Source organism: Xyrauchen texanus, chromosome 46 (assembly GCF_025860055.1).
Source record: "Xyrauchen texanus isolate HMW12.3.18 chromosome 46, RBS_HiC_50CHRs, whole genome shotgun sequence".
In the NCBI taxonomy this organism is placed as follows: Eukaryota; Metazoa; Chordata; class Actinopteri; order Cypriniformes; family Catostomidae; genus Xyrauchen; species Xyrauchen texanus.
This window is the reverse complement of record NC_068321.1, coordinates 6,301,595-6,317,867: the sequence shown is the minus strand read 5'-3', so window position 1 is coordinate 6,317,867 and position 16,273 is coordinate 6,301,595. Positions and strand designations below refer to the sequence as shown.

The 16,273-nt window shown below is 37.5% G+C and overlaps 1 protein-coding gene across 1 annotated transcript in view; it reads left to right on the top strand.

Moving 5' to 3' along the window:
• Positions 1–16,273, top strand: part of LOC127638538 (N-acetyl-beta-glucosaminyl-glycoprotein 4-beta-N-acetylgalactosaminyltransferase 1-like) — a 225,042-nt gene that overhangs the window by 52,383 nt on the left and 156,386 nt on the right. The window lies entirely within an intron of this gene.

The window sequence follows — 16,273 nt, the reverse complement described above, 5'->3', positions numbered from 1 at the left end:
ATAAGAGTAATACTCAAGCAACATGGAAAGTACTTAACAGTATAATTAAAAAGAGTACTGGAAAAGTAGACTATCCAAATCATTTTGTAAATGATGATACAAAAATTATAAATAAAGTGAATGATATTGTCAATAAATGTAATGAATATTTAGAAAATATTGGATGTAAGTTAGCTAAAGAGATTGTAGAGCAGAGAACTGGGGATAGGGTAGATGAAGTGAATATTCCTAGTCACATCCAATCAATATACGTTAGGGGAGCTGATGAAAAGGAAATACTTGACATTGTTAATAATTGTAAGAATAAAAATTCTACTGATTGTAATGACACTGACGTGTCATTATTAAAAAACATTATAGAATATATTGTAAAACCATTTACATATATCTGTAATCAGTCCTTTTTAACAGGTATATCTCCGAGTAATATGAAAACAGCAAAAGTTTTTCCTATTTTTAACAGTGGAGATAGACATCTCTTTTCCAATTATAGACCAATTTCTCTGCTTTCCCAGTTTTCAAAAATCTTAGAGAAATTATTCCTAGATTTAAAAAAGCTTTTGACACCATTGATCACAGCTTATTAATGATGAAACTGGAGATATATGGTATAAGAGGAAAAGCCTTCTCTTGGTTAAGAAGTTACCTTGCTGATAGATATAAATTTGTACAAATAAATAATGTTAAATCAGAATTAATGAAAGTCACTTGTGGGGTTCCACAAGGTTCGGTGCTAGGCCCAAAATTGTTTGTACTTTATATAAATGATATATGTAAAGTGTCTAATTTATTAAAAATGGTCCTGTTTGCAGATGACACAAATGTATGTTGTTCTGGTAAAAATTTGGAACAGCTTCTGAATACAATAGAAATCCAATTGATAGTCTTAAAAAAATGGTTTGATGATAATAGACTTTCATTGAATTTAAGTCAAACAAAGTTCAGAATATTTAGTAATTGGCAATGTATACTAAAACTAAATTTAGACTTAATACTGAGGAAATAGAAAGAGTGTATGAAACTAAATTTCTGGGTGTTATAATAGATCATAAATTAAGTTGGAAACTACATATAAATAATGTAAAAACTAAATTGTCTAACTCCATTGCAATATTAAATAGAACAAAACATATTTTAAATGAAAACTCATTATATATATTGTATTGTTCGCTCATAGTTCCAACATTACTTACTTTGCGGAGGTTATATTTTTACATATAAAGCCAACATATATGTTACAAAAAAGAGCAATAAGGATTGTAAAAAGGGTAGACTATTACGAACCAACAAACATATTATTTATTGAATTACATGTCTTAAAATGTGTTGATTTGGTTGATTTTTAGACTGCGCAGATAATGTACAAAGTATATAATAATTTATTTCCAAATTGTATTCAGAGGTTGTTCGAAATAAGAGAAAGCCATTATAAACTAAGGGGAATGTACATGTTTTAAAAAATAAGGGCAAGAATGAATATAAAAAATAGATGTATATCTGTGAAAGGGGTAAACCTATGGAATAATTGTGACAAGGAATTAAAAATGTGTAGTTCACTTTGTACATTTAAGAAAATGTTTAAAAAAAGGATGATAAATAAGTATATACCTCAATATGAATAATTTTTGTATATAATATTTAAACTATTGTATTCATGTCTGAATGTTTTGTATGCACATTTGTGAAATGTCTTCTGTTACGGTTTTGTTTATCTTGTATGAATCAAATTCACTGAGAAAAGTGACGCTCATTAGATAAATATGTAAAAAGGGTAGGCACAATAAGCAAAGGCTTTAGCCTACACCTTTTTCGGTTGTTATGTATATTTTAATTTATTATGGAAAATTGTATTTGAGGACCGAAATATTGGTTTTTGAATTGAATTGAATTGAAAACTTACAAATATACTGACAAACTTATAGAGTTCAGTATTGATTCCTCCCCCTTTAAATAATTCATTTGAAGTGGAGATAGTTCATTGGCCTTTGCAGTGAAGCCGAGAACTTTTGAAGAGGATTGTATATGTGTGAAGTAAACACTTCTCTCGGGACCCGCTGATATGTTTCCAGCCAAGGTGTGGGGGACCAACTGGAGGAGTTGTTGCCATTGGTAACCTAATTATTGATTTCCATTCTAGTTTACACTGGGATAAAATTGAGCTGAAGAGAGTTCAGGACTGGATGTTAATTCTCTAACATTTATCTTGCGGCTATTTCCCATTTGTTCTTTGAACTTACACTTCAATGCACTCTTAAAATTCTCACCCCACTTTTGTTCTTGAACTGAGGTTGTTCAGCCCACTTAATTGCTCTTGTCATTTTTGCGGAGCTGTTTGCATGAAGAATTGGCAGTCAACAGGACATAATACTCCAGACTTTCTGTGGGACCTTAAAAGTGGGCGTTTGGGGAGAGGTGTTTCAGAGAGAAATGGGTTTGCTATATTTTGCGACAGTGAAAAATGCAGTCTTAACCAAGGAACTGGTCTACAAAAGGTGAGAAATTATGTTTGTGTGTGTGTGTGTGTGTGTGTGTGTGTGTGTGTGTGTGTATGTGTGTGTGTGTATATATGAGTACAGTGACAGCAGGGTCTATAGAAGGACAGAGCCTCATTAATAACATAATCTGTGACTGCCATGACAGCAGCTGTCTGCTGGTGCTGAGAAGAGTCTCTGGAGAGAGAAAGATAGACAGAAAGACAGACAGACAGAGAGAGTGAAATAACAGAGCGAACAAGAGTATGAACACCTCCCAGGGCCGGGCTTTGGGTTTGTGCGGCCCTAAGCAAAATCATGAAAATGGGCCCCGTTGTTGAGAATATTGTCATAAATTACAAACATCCACAGAACCACTGCAAAAGTGATGAGTGTATTTTTTTTTAAGGAAAGCAAAAAAATCTATAGTTTCTACACTCTATAGATTGGTAGATGAAAATAACGTGTCAGATACTTGCAGATGTTAGGTTAAAATATCCATGAATGTTCAAGGGAAAGTGTACAAGTTTTTCACCATTTGTATCACCTTTGAACGTTCTTTCTAGAGCCTCAATTAATTTTAGTTCATCGAAATTGCAGTTTGCTATATCAATATATATATACAGTATACTATATTCACTTAGCACTTTATTAGGTACACATGTACACCTACTTATTCATGCCAGTCGTGTGGCAGAAGTGCAATCCATAAAATCAAGCAGATATGGGTCAGGAGCTTCAGTTAATGTTCACATCAACCATAAGAATGGGGATAAATGTGATCTCAGTGATTTGAACCATGGCATGATTGTTAGTGTCAGACGGACTGGTTTGAGTGTTTCTGTAACTGCTGATCTCCTGGGATTTTCACACACAACAGTCTCTAGAGTTTACTCAGATTGGTGCCAAAAACAAAAAACATACAGTTAGCAGCAGTTCTGCCAATGGAAATACCATGTTGATGAAAGAGGTCAACGGAGAATGGCCAGACTGGTTTGAGCTGACAGAAAGGCTGCGGTAACTCAGATAACCACTCTGTACAATTGTATTGAGCAGAATAGCGCCTCAGAATGCACAACACGTCAAACTTTGAGGCTGATGGCTACAACAAATTATTAGGACCATAGTGTTGTAGTCACAATCATAGTGCAAGTCATTATAATTTGATTTAAAGACAATTACAAAGACAAAATTATATTTTGGAATAACATTTACTGATGAAATGTTCATAATAAAATGAGGAATCTGTAATAAAGTAAACAGAGTCAATTCATGTTGACTTCCATTGTTTTCTCCTTGAAAATATCAACCAGATAACGTAAAAATCCCAACCTGGTCTCATAGAATCTAATTTCTATACCTACATATTTAGCAAAATGATTTTTATGTGGCTTAATGCATGCATTGCTGCAGCTTCCTGTTGCGATGAACACTAGAGGTGCTACAACATCAACTTTCATTCACTTTTACATAAATCACGAGCAAAGAGTCAGATTATAATTTCATAAACTCTTTTTGCCATGTTTCTGATAGAATGCTATTTTATGACATCAACACATTTACTATAGCACATGACTTGTAAAGCAGTATATTTTATTGTTTGCATTACATAACCAACAACATTTAAAAGCTTGTGCAATCAAATTGCACAGTAGTTCAACTGAAAGAGTGTTGTCCTGAAGTGCTCACGTGTTGACACATAAATAATAAATAAATAATAATATATTTACAATTTCTGAATGTTTACTTGAATAACACTATTTTTTTAATTTGTTCTTTTTTCTGTTCTTTTATTACTGACTATTTTCTTGTCTTCAATAATTACTTGAGAACTTGAAACAATGTTTACTTAATTATCAAATTAGTTAGTATTAGTTTTGGTCTCGACAATTGGTACTGACTACTGAAATTTTTATATCATGACATCACTGCCTACAATTTCTATCGGGAAGACATGCAGGCTTGAGTGAAGTTTAAGATGTCATTTATTTGATAAATGTAAAACAGAAATTAAATGTCTCTCTCTTTGGCGTAGGCCCCGTCCGGTGGTTCGAGGGAGTTGTACCCGGAAGCGTCATGTCCTGCCGGAGATAGGAGGCAGGGGCGAGGAGCCTACCCCCGTGCGGGACAGGGCTCAACTGGTGGTGGTGGGGTGGTGGAGGTTGCCGTGTTAGCACACTGAAACAGCAATGTGATAGATTGTGAGCAGACTAATAAAGCAATGGCTTACATGCGATTGGCTAGGAATTACCCAGCGATGATGTACAGCTGCTAGTCTTCCCGCTAGAACTACGCTGCGCTTCCATGTTTGGTAGATCTTACTATAATGGCATCATAAATAAGTACATCTCAAGCCATAGAAGTGTGAGCACCCCTGCATTACGGTATCCTGCTTAAACTATGTGAACACTATCACCATTTGGATGTTGGTCCCGTCTGGTCTGTAAAGCCATCAGTAAACCAAGTGCATTGCTGGAGATCAATCGTGACATCTGGCTTGGATCTAAGCTTTCACTTCACCTTGGACTGTGGATTTCACACCATGGAAACAGCATCCCTACTTCCAATAAGAGCTCTATTTTTATGCAAAGTTTCTGTTGTCTACGAGCTTAAAGAGGTCTCTGAGACCCTGTAGATCTCTCTTTAATCAATATACAATAAGATGAACAACTTCATCATGAATCTGAAATGATGGTAATCAGAGAGAGGGAAACAATGGTGCTTACCAGACAATTCAGCAATCAAACGCTAATTGCTGGTGGCAGATCCAGTAATTGTGGAAGGGGAGATAGACATGCACATGAGGGGGTCTTGGCAATTGTGAATCATCTCTAGATTCTCAAAAACATTATTCTTCACTTTCCAACTCCAATTCCAAATAAAAAAGTTCCTTTGTTGTTTTTCTCTCATAAAAAAGTTCTAAATTAAAGATTCAGACAAGATGCTCTATTTAGAATCTCAGTTCTGATGGCTTTCTTTCTTTTTCTTTTTTGCTCCAAGAGATTCAAAACAAGCACTATATTGATATTGATCTTCTTTTCATTTGTGTTTTTTGCAAAAGTAAATATCACTAATAATATAGCTCATACTTGGTGTAAAGGATGTCATTCAAAAACAAACAAGTTTGGAACCCATATTATTTGATACAAAATATAAAAAAATAAATATAAAAATAAAAACACATTTATAATTTCTGTGTGAACTATTCCTTAAACACTATTCCTTTGCTGATTTGCAAGAGCTGGTTATTCTTTCAGAAAATGCAAATCTAATTTTCATATGACGGTTGTCATCCGGTTGTTATATTTCAACAGTTGACAGGTTAGCATTTCAGTTGCTATTAGCATCTACACCTTCTGCGACACACATCATGACTTGACATGTACATCACTTTCATAAAGCTATATTAATGGCTTCATGTAAACAAATATAAGCAATCATAGCAAACATACAGCTCTGGAAAGCATTAAGAGACCACTGCAAAATGATCAGTTTCTCTGGATTTACTATTTATTGTATAGGTATGTGTTTGAGTAAAATGCATTTTTTTATTCTATAAAGTACTGACAAAATCTCCCCCAAATTACAAATATAAATATTGTTATTTAGAGCATGTATTTGCAGAAAATGACAAAATAACAAAAATGATGCAATGTTTTCACACCTCAAATGATGCGAAGACAACAATATTAAAACAACACAATACTAATGTTTTACCTTAAGAAGATTTCAGAAATCAATATTTGGTGGAGTAACACTAATTTACTATCACATCTTTCATGCGTCTTGGCATGCTCTCTGCCAGTCTTTCACAGTTGGGTGATTTAATGCCACTCCTGGCGCAAAAATTCAAGCAGCTCAGCTTTGTATGATGACTTGTGGCCATCCATCTTCCTCTTGATCACATTCCAGAGGTTATCAATGGGATTCATGTCTGGAGATTTGGCTGGCCATGACAGGGTCTTGATCCAGTGGTCCTCAATCCACACCTTGATTGTCCTGGCTGTGTGGCATGCTTGAAAAAAAATATTTTTTTCCAGAATAACCTTGTACATGGCTTGATACATGCGTCCTTCTCACAGATGAATACAGTCATGCTGAAGCACCCCCAGATCATCACTGATCCTCCACCAAATTTCACAGTGGGTGCGAGAAACTGTGGCTTAAAGGCCTCTCCAGGTCTCCATCTAACCACTTGCCGACCATATGGAGGATCGGTGCACTAACAAACCTAACATTCATCTTTGTGCCTGGCCTGGCCTGGCCCTACCTGTGTTTATTTGTATTCATATGTGAGGGCAGATTATTTGAAAGAAAAGGAGAAATGAGGAGAGGAGTTGACAGATGAGGAGTGTGGAAATGAGAAGTTGGAAGATGAGAAGAGGAGCAATAGAGGAATTGGAAGATAAGATGAGTTGAAAGATGAGGAGATAAGTCAAAACATGAGGAGAGGAAAGGTGTTGAAAGAAAAGGAAAAGAGGGGAGACGATTCGAAAGATTAAGAGGGAAGAATAGAGCATAGGAGATCCGGGATGTTGAAAGATGAGGAGAGGAGACAAGATGAAAAATGAGGAAAGAAGAGGAGCTGAAAGATGAGGTGTGGAGAAGAGATGAGAAATGAGGAGAGGAGAATAGATGAGAGAAGTCGAAGCATGAGTGAGGAGTTGAAACATGTGGAGAAGAGAGGAGAGAAGTCTAAAGGTGAAGGGGGAGAATAGAGCATAGGAGCTATGTGGAGTTGGAAGAGGAGGAGAGAAGACACGATGAGAAATGAGGAGAGAAGAAGAGGGGTGAGGACTTAAAAGATGAGTAGTCAAAATATGAGGAGAGTAGAGGAGAGGAGAGGAGAGAAAAGATGAGGAGAGTAGAGGAATTTGAATATTAGGAAAGGAGAATGGTCGAAACATGAGGAGTACAGATGAAAGATGAGGAGAGTAGAGGAATTTGAATATTAGGAAAGGAGAGGGGTCGAAACATGAGGAGTAGACATGAAAGATGAGGAGGGTAAAGGAATTTGAATATTAGGAAAGGAGAGGGGTCGAAACATGAGGAGTAGAGATGAAAGATGAGGAGAGTAGAGGAATTTGAATATTAGGAAAGGAGAGGGGTCGAAACATGAGGAGTAGACATGAAAGATGAGGAGGGTAAAGGAATTTGAATATTAGGAAAGGAGAGGGGTCGAAACATGAGGAGTAGAGATGAAAGATGAGGAGAGTAGAGGAATTTGAATATAAGGAAAGGAGAGGGGTCGAAACATGAGGAGTAGACATGAAAGATGAGGAGGGTAAAGGAATTTGAATATTAGGAAAAGAGAGGGGTCGAAACATGAGGAGTAGACATGAAAGATGAGGAGGGTAAAGGAATTTGAATATTAGGAAAGGAGAGGGGTCGAAACATGAGGAGTAGAGATGAAAGATGAGGAGAGTAGAGGAATTTGAATATTAGGAAAGGAGAGGGGTCGAAACATGAGGAGTAGACATGAAAGATGAGGAGGGTAAAGGAATTTGAATATTAGGAAAGGAGAGGGGTCGAAACATGAGGAGTAGAGATGAAAGATGAGGAGAGTAGAGGAATTTGAATATAAGGAAAGGAGAGGGGTCGAAACATGAGGAGTAGACATGAAAGATGAGCAGGGTAAAGGAATTTGAATATTAGGAAAAGAGAGGGGTCGAAACATGAGGAGTAGACATGAAAGATGAGGAGGGTAAAGGAATTTGAATATTAGGAAAAGAGAGGGGTCGAAACATGAGTAGACATGAAAGATGAGGAGGGTAAAGGAATTTGAATATTAGGAAAGGAGAGGGGTCGAAACATGAGGAGTAGAGATGAAAGATGAGGAGAGTAGAGGAATTTGAATATTAGGAAAGGCGAGGGGTCGAAACATGAGGAGAAGAGATGAAAGATGAGGAGAGTAGAAGAATTTGAATATTAGGACAGGAGAGGGGTCGAAACATGAGTAGAGATGAAAGATGAGTAGAAGAAAAGAGAAGAGAAGAAAAGAAGAGGGAGGAGTTAAAAATAGAGTAGAAGAGAGAAAGCTGAGGAGAGGAGTCAGATTGTGAGGAGGGGAGACGAGGAGAGAGGGTGAAATGTAAGGAGAAGAAAGGAGTTAAAAGAAGAGAACAGAACAGAAGAAAATTGTTGAACGGTGAGGAGAGGAGTCGGAAGATAAGAAAAGGAGAAGAGAGGACTTCAAAGATGAGAATAAAAGTAGAGGAGGAAAAGATGAGAATTTGAAAGATGAGGAAAAAAGTCAAAAGATGAGGAGGGGAGAAGAGAGGAGTCAAAAGATGAGGAAAGGCAAGGAGTTGAAAGATGAGAGGAGAGAAGTCAAAAGAAAAGGAGAAGAGGGGAGAATAGTGCATAGGAGATCAGGGGAGTTGAAAGATGAGGAGAGGAGTCGAGATGAGAAATAAAATGAGAAGAGAGGAGTCAAGAGATGAGGAGAGGAGAATAGAGGAGAGGTGTTGAAAGATGAAAAGAGAGGAGTCGGAAGATAAGGGGCTGAGACAAGATATTATGAGTGGAGAGACAAGGAGGGGAGACAAGTGATGAGGAAAGGAGACGACTGGAGAGTCCTTTTTTGCATTGATCACCTCTTGTGCATTCCTGCTCTGAAAAACATCAACCCTAATTTTGCAACTGGAAAGACCAAACAAACAGCAACAACACTGTTGAATTCTTCCATCAGAGCAGTGAAAGTGTTTTCAGCCACTAATTGTTATTTAATCAAGCTTATTGGCCTGATCTGCTTATATTCGATTAATTTAATCCACTCTATCCAAAGGGCAAAGCTGCAGTGAAGTGTGACATATCTTAAATGGAGCAAACTGACCTGCTTTACTGCATCTCAGAGGCCCACTGAGATATGAATGGACACAGTGGAGCATGTGTTATGTGGGTGTGTGCTATAGCCAGTTAAGCTGTGTGAGCCTGTGTTCTGCCCAGGGGGAAGTGGGTCTCCTGCCCTATTGCCTGTGACCCAGATTACAGGAAATTAAGGAGATTTTAGGAGCTCACTTTTGTGGCCCGCTGTGATGCATTATCAGAATCTGCTCCTAGAAACAGAAGCAGCAGGACAGGGCGGTTGAGTTGAAAAGGGCTACGTCGCCAGCTGTTATGTGACCCAGGCACATTACATTCACACAAACTTTTGTGAAGATCATTTAAAGACACTCCTGACAAAATCAGTGAATTTCTCAAATAATTTGGCAGATATGAACCTAGGAAATATTATCTAATTGACCTATTTCTTCTGAATGCAATGCCAAATTGAACAAAACTTATTCAACATGGACACCCTGAATTAGCCGATGGCACATACTTATATACATTCTGTAAAGCAGTTCAATGGAAAGGAGGAGGTGAGAACCGAAATAATAGCTTAATGAAGAAATAAACGAAAAACACAAATATAAACACACAGAGCTTTCGAATCATTGTTACCGGCCGCCTTTATCCCTCCCACGCCCCATCAGGCTAATCGGGGACCAGGCATGCGTTGTTCCAGCCTGGCCCGGCCTACTCCGCTCTACACATACTTTTTACATTTGGTAATAATTAATAATATTCTACCCCAGGAAGCACTGCAATGGGGAATACTCATAACTTCACAACTGTTTGATCAAGGAAGTTGAAATTCAGCATGTATTTCAAGTAAAGCTTTTAGCACTGGATAAGAACCTTATCCTCAGCATCCATAACATTCAGGCAAAAATATATATTCAGGCAAAAATGTGGCAACTGTTGACTTATTTGCTTATCTTCCTAGATCCTGTTGATTGTCATTTGCAGCTATTTTTCAGTGTTATACTGTGAGGCTGTCAGCATTTGATTTCTGGAATCAAGTCCACTCACTTCTCTGTGTAGGTGGCCAGATGTGATATTTAAGCTCCTCTCACTTCTTCACACATTGGCATCATCTTGGATTATCTTAAATCTTCTTTCAATCCTTAAAATATTTGGATGAGGACATTTCTGTTTACTGTTCCTTTCTTCTTTCATCCCACACTTGAATTTCAGTAATAACATTTGTGGATATCTGCTAGAGCTTCCAGATCACTAAAGCACTGCTCACAATAACAGCATATAACAGCAATAATTATCTCATTTATTCTGAATTTATGAGACCCGTCATAGTGTGTGGTACATTGAATACACCTGGATTCACCTTGTGATACACTTAGCATGCAATCACCAATTGTAAATTATTTTGAATTGTAGCTTCTTGTGAGGGTTTGACTAGTAATTAGTGGTGCTCGCTTTAGTAAGGTGCCACTATTACGATTGCTCTGACATTCATTTAGGGATTTTCCTTCTTTAGGGACTTCTTCTTCTGCCAAAGCTGTGGCCCATAACATGTTTTGTACAATTTGTTGTACACCCATGAATGAGGTATAAAATCGACCAGCCGAATGAGGAGAGATCTGCTATGAGCTATAAGCGATCATATGTAAAAAATGGCAAAACAAGCCAAGACTTAGCATTAAAAAGGGAACAGAGTTCATACCTCCAGAACAGAAAATCTAGAGACATGGCCACAGTCTCTTTTCACTTGGGGCACTTGGGACTTTATTCTCAAAATCTTAGATTTTTTATTTTACTATGGCACTAAAATGCTGCCATATAATTCTGTGTCCATCAAATTCGATTTAGATCTATCTATCTGTCTGTTTGTCTGTCTGTCTGTCTGTCTATCTGTCTGTCTGTCTGTCTGTCTATCTATCTATCTATCTATCTATCTATCTGTTTGTCTGTCTGTCTGTCTATCTGTCTGTCTGTCTGTCTGTCTGTCTGTCTGTCTGTCTGTCTGTCTGTCTGTCTGTCTATCTATCTATCTATCTATCTATCTATCTATCTATCTATCTATCTATCTATCTATCTGTCTGTCTGTCTGTCTGTCTGTCTGTCTGTCTATGGCCCACTATACTTTGAATATACCACTCTCAATAAACATTAAACAATGGTGTACCTCACAAAGGCTCAACAAGATAATGTTTCATATATACCAGGGGACAAGACTATCTATTTTTTTGACCAATGAAAGGCAGGGTGAGTATTTGAAAACAGAAATTATACAGTTGAGCGAAAAAAGTGTCAAAATATTTTTGGGGTCCTCTATGCATTTTTAGAAATGTAAAAAGAAGTAAATGCTGCAATGTTCAAATTCCATTCCTTTTTACTTGGTAACTCATGAATATTTGAGCAGGGACATTTGCATAAGAGGCTGTGACTTTGGAGAAAAGCTGCTGATTATATTTACATTAAAATGTCACTTCTGCAAGTGCATTTGATGCTAATATCATTTAATTTGGAGTATGACCTTTACTGAAGTCTCTCTCTTAGGAAATAATTTAATACCATTTAATGTTCAGTCTGTGGTTGTAGATATATTTTTTTGTAAAATATCCCAGTAAAAAACATGGATTCTACACCAAAGGATGTTCAAATTAGAGTGTTTGGTTATGGAGTGATAAAGCCATGATCCAAAATATTCTTTACGATACTGCAAAAACAAAGGCCATCTGGGATGTCGTCGAGACTCACGTTGTGACTGGAGCTTATCCGTGTTTGTTTATTCTACTATGTGAATTCCTGGGGTGTCCTGGTGACAGTTTCTCAGCACATTCAGTGTTTAGAGTGGGCGGGTACTGACCCGCCGATGGAGTTTGATTAACATTTAGTCACAATCTAAACATCTGAGCACTCTCTGCACAAAACTCAGCGGTGAGTTTAACAACAGCATCAGTAATCCGTGGTCCAGTTCTGGACCGGAGCGCATTTGATTAAGCTTGTCTGGGCTTAGTTTAGTTACACTGCTCTTTAAAGCGCAAATTTTATCGCGTCTCATTCAATCAAAATGTATTTATGCAAATTGCTTAGCTAGCAGGTACAGTCAAAACTACAGACTTAAAAAAATACTTCTCAGCTGTTGATCCGAAGTGATGTCAGCTCATATGCACAACCTTTTTCAACAAAAGATAAATCGATAATAAAATCTGAAACTTTAAAGAAAATACACATAAACATTAGCTTTTATTTTATTCGGATGACAGGGGGTGGACAGTGAAGTCACTGTTCTTAAATTTTTAATTTTTTGTTATATTTTAAAAACGATCACAGTTACAGGGTTTCTTTCAACAGCACAAATCGAGCACAAACGAATGACACCGATTTGGATCAATTTGAGCGAGATGGGGTGGAGAGTGATGTCACACCACCAAAAAAAGAATGTTATCTGAGCAACCTTAATACCTGAGATAGTATTTGTCTTTATGTTTTTATTGTTTTGACATTTGATACCTGACTCTGGATAGGATAAAAATTGCAGGAAGTGTTTATTTAAGTTCATTGTCAGTGACCTAGACAATGCTTCTTTACTCAACATAAGGATTAACCCCCCAATATAGGGGCTGCCATGTTGATCACATGACCAGCCGAATAGCCGAATACCACTCACTTTATTAAGGTAACCCCCTATTATCATACATTGTCAGCAGAGGAGTAAATTAATCATATTCTCCTGTCATAGCATTTCTACAGTACTATCAGTAGTTACTATCATTAACTAAAAGCTTTTGTATGATGCTGCATTCCATAGGGTTGGTATATGTTTACCACCTGAATACAGGACACTTGTCTTGCAATGGGGGATGAGGAAGTGGAATCCCCCTTGAGCGTTTCACCATGTCAATACGGGACAAATAGGCCTCCTGTGCGGATGGGTTCATTTTGTCCAAAATACAGGACAGATGACAACCCTAATTCACTCTAAAAAGTCAGCTTAAAGTTCACTTAAAATAAAAAAAATACTGAATGTACTTTTACAGGTGACTAATCACAACATCAAAAATGTTAATGATGATGCCAAATAATTATCCCAGACCAGCACCATTGGATGTATTTTAAACAATTGACTTTAGCAATGATGAAGATTTCTAGAAATGCTTCGAACTATTTAAGGTTGATTTTATATGCTGTTGTGTTCCGCAATTCATTTCGTAATGCAAGTGGCATTCTCACCATTGCCACAGATGCACGCATAATAGCCTTATTGCAAGTTTTCTCACTCAGGTCAACTTCTAAACTTCACATAGAAGATATTTCTGGCCTACACTTCATTTTCTTCAAGAGTAATGAAAATCAGTTTTACTTGTTTCCAATAAAAATATCTAAACATCCTTAAACAACATCAAATTACTACAAAGTGGCATGGCACTTGTTTCCTGAGAAATCTGCTTTGTAAAACAAAAAACAAACAAAACAAAAATTAAAAAACTATTTGCCAATAGGGTAAGAAATTGAATTAAGTTTATTTAGCCTATTGGCCTATTTGTTTTTTCTTGTTTTAAGAATAAATGCCACTAAATTTTGTTAAATTTCTCTGAAAATAAAACGTATGTTTTATGTAATTTTTCTTCTTATGTAAATATATCTTGTTTTATGGATGTTTAGATATTTTTTTTTTTTTTTTTTTTGCTGTGTAAAAGAAATGCTTCAGGCACAGAATAACATTAATAGTGCATTTTGCAGTGACAAACACATATACTCACACATATACATGTTATTTAGAGCTCCTGGCTGTGACTATAACTGCCTTTCCTCTATAGTCAGTAGTTATCAAGAGAATCTTTTATTACAGAAGCAGCATTAATTATATTGTATAGCTCTATTCCCTCAGGATATAGTCTAGTGCAACTTAATTTATTTCTTAAATTATTTTAGCTCTTAGCATTTTTGCTTTTGTTTATAAAGAGGTAAAGCTATAATCGCCCCACAGACACAAACGCCCAGACAGTATATTAAGATATTGTGTTCTTTTGGCATACAGTTTCTTTTATCAGGGGCTCCAGTTTCAAGGATGAGATTTTGTGCCAGATTTGCCTTGTATTCCCTCTGCTAGTTTTAATACTCAAAATATCTTCTATCCATCTGTCGCCTCCAAGTATTTCCCCCCATGGCTCCCCATGGCACCTGAGTGATTGCAATTTACTAATGGCAGTCAGTGGAGGACAATTCCATAATCCAGCTGAAGTGTGTCAGTGACCTAGTGCTGCTGGTTTCTTGGTGACAGAACTCTGTGCTCTAGTCAGGATCCAAAACAGTTACTGACTTTTAATTAAGTTAATTACTTAAGTATATTACTATTGCTTAAAAACGATATTACTTAAAATAAAATAATTTATGTAAAATACATTTGCTTATATGTCTGTTTGTGTTTCTGTGACCACTAAAATGACAATAACAATGAATAAAGAGGAAATATAAACATTATTTTAAGTTTGTTGAGCAAAAAAAACTAAAACTGTAAAAAAAAAAAAAAGGTTTTAAAAAGTCCCTCTATTACAGTAATTAGATAGTAATTAGTATCTAATGTGAAGGGTTAAAGGGAAAGGAGGGGCGAGAACCGGCTTAACAATATAAATGATATTTAATAAAATAAAAAGACACACACGAACACATACAGGCCAGCTGCCCGTAATTCTCTCTCTCGAACTCTCGTCACCGGCCGCCTTTATCCCTCGCGCGCCCCATCAGGCTGATTGGCGATGGGGCATGAGTCATTCCAGCCTGGCCCTGTCCTCCTTCTCTCTAGAGAGAGAGAGAGAGAGAGAGAGAGAGAGGAGAGAGAGAAGAAGCTCACTCACAGGTTCTCTGATGCGCCGTTGCGTGGTCCCCGATCACTCCTCCACACTCTCAAGCGGATGACAGCTGCTCCTCCCCGGGCAGACCGGAGTCAAACCTCCGACCCCCAGCGGACAGAATGCCCCTCCGCTCTTCTGGTGGCATGTGGGGACACTCTTCCGCACCTGGCAGCGACTCCATCGCTCCATGTGTTCGGGGAGTCCCATCCCTTCTCGCCTCGCGGATTGCGGCCATTCCCCGCGTCCGGGTGGTCGGGCTACTCCGTCCCCTGGCAGATGGCAGCGGCTCTCCCCTTGGTGGACGGCAGTGTCGAGGACTCTACGACAGGCATCCCTCCTCCCTCCCGGATTTCGGCTCCAGTATAAGGGGGTTAAAGGGAAAGGAGGAGGCGAAAACTGGCTTAACAATATAAATGATATTTAATTAAATAAAAAGACACACAAACACATACAGGGCAGCTGCCCGTAATTCTCTCTCTCGAACTGTCGTCACCGGCCGCCTTTATCCCTCATGTGCCCCATCAGGCTGATTGGGGACCGGGCGTGCATCATTCCAGCCCGTCCCGCCCTCCTCTGCTCTACAATGAGATTTACCAAAAAAATTAAAATAACTCAACTAAAATGTCTGGACATTATGGTAATGATAGTTTATGTGGGCACTTAATTGTTATGAAAATAATGTCAAAATATATACAAATCTTAATAGTCTTGAAATAGAATTTACTTTCTTTATGCAAACATAATTTGTTATTTATTTATTTTTTGATGAATTGTGACCCTGACATCCCTTAAAAAAAATCGAGAGTTCTGACAAACTTATTTTTACATGCAAATGAGTTTGTGATTCGCCGCAGATGTTTGCCAGAAGTTTTTAGTTCTTCACCAGCAGTGGTGAAACTGCAGCAAACCTTTGGCAACAATAGACAATTTGCGACAAGCTTGATTTTTGTAATGGATATAGTTGAAATGTCTTTCTGTCCGTGGTCTGGCCCATTCTTTTTAATTTTGCATTTGGTGCTTGATAAGTGTTCATTTTTCACTCTGGCTGTAGCTGTTTGCTTGTGCACTGAAGAGTCACTAGAGTGCCGACTTGTGATTTTATTCAGTGTGCTGCATGTAATATATATGTAACCAAATAATCCTGATGATGAAATTTGT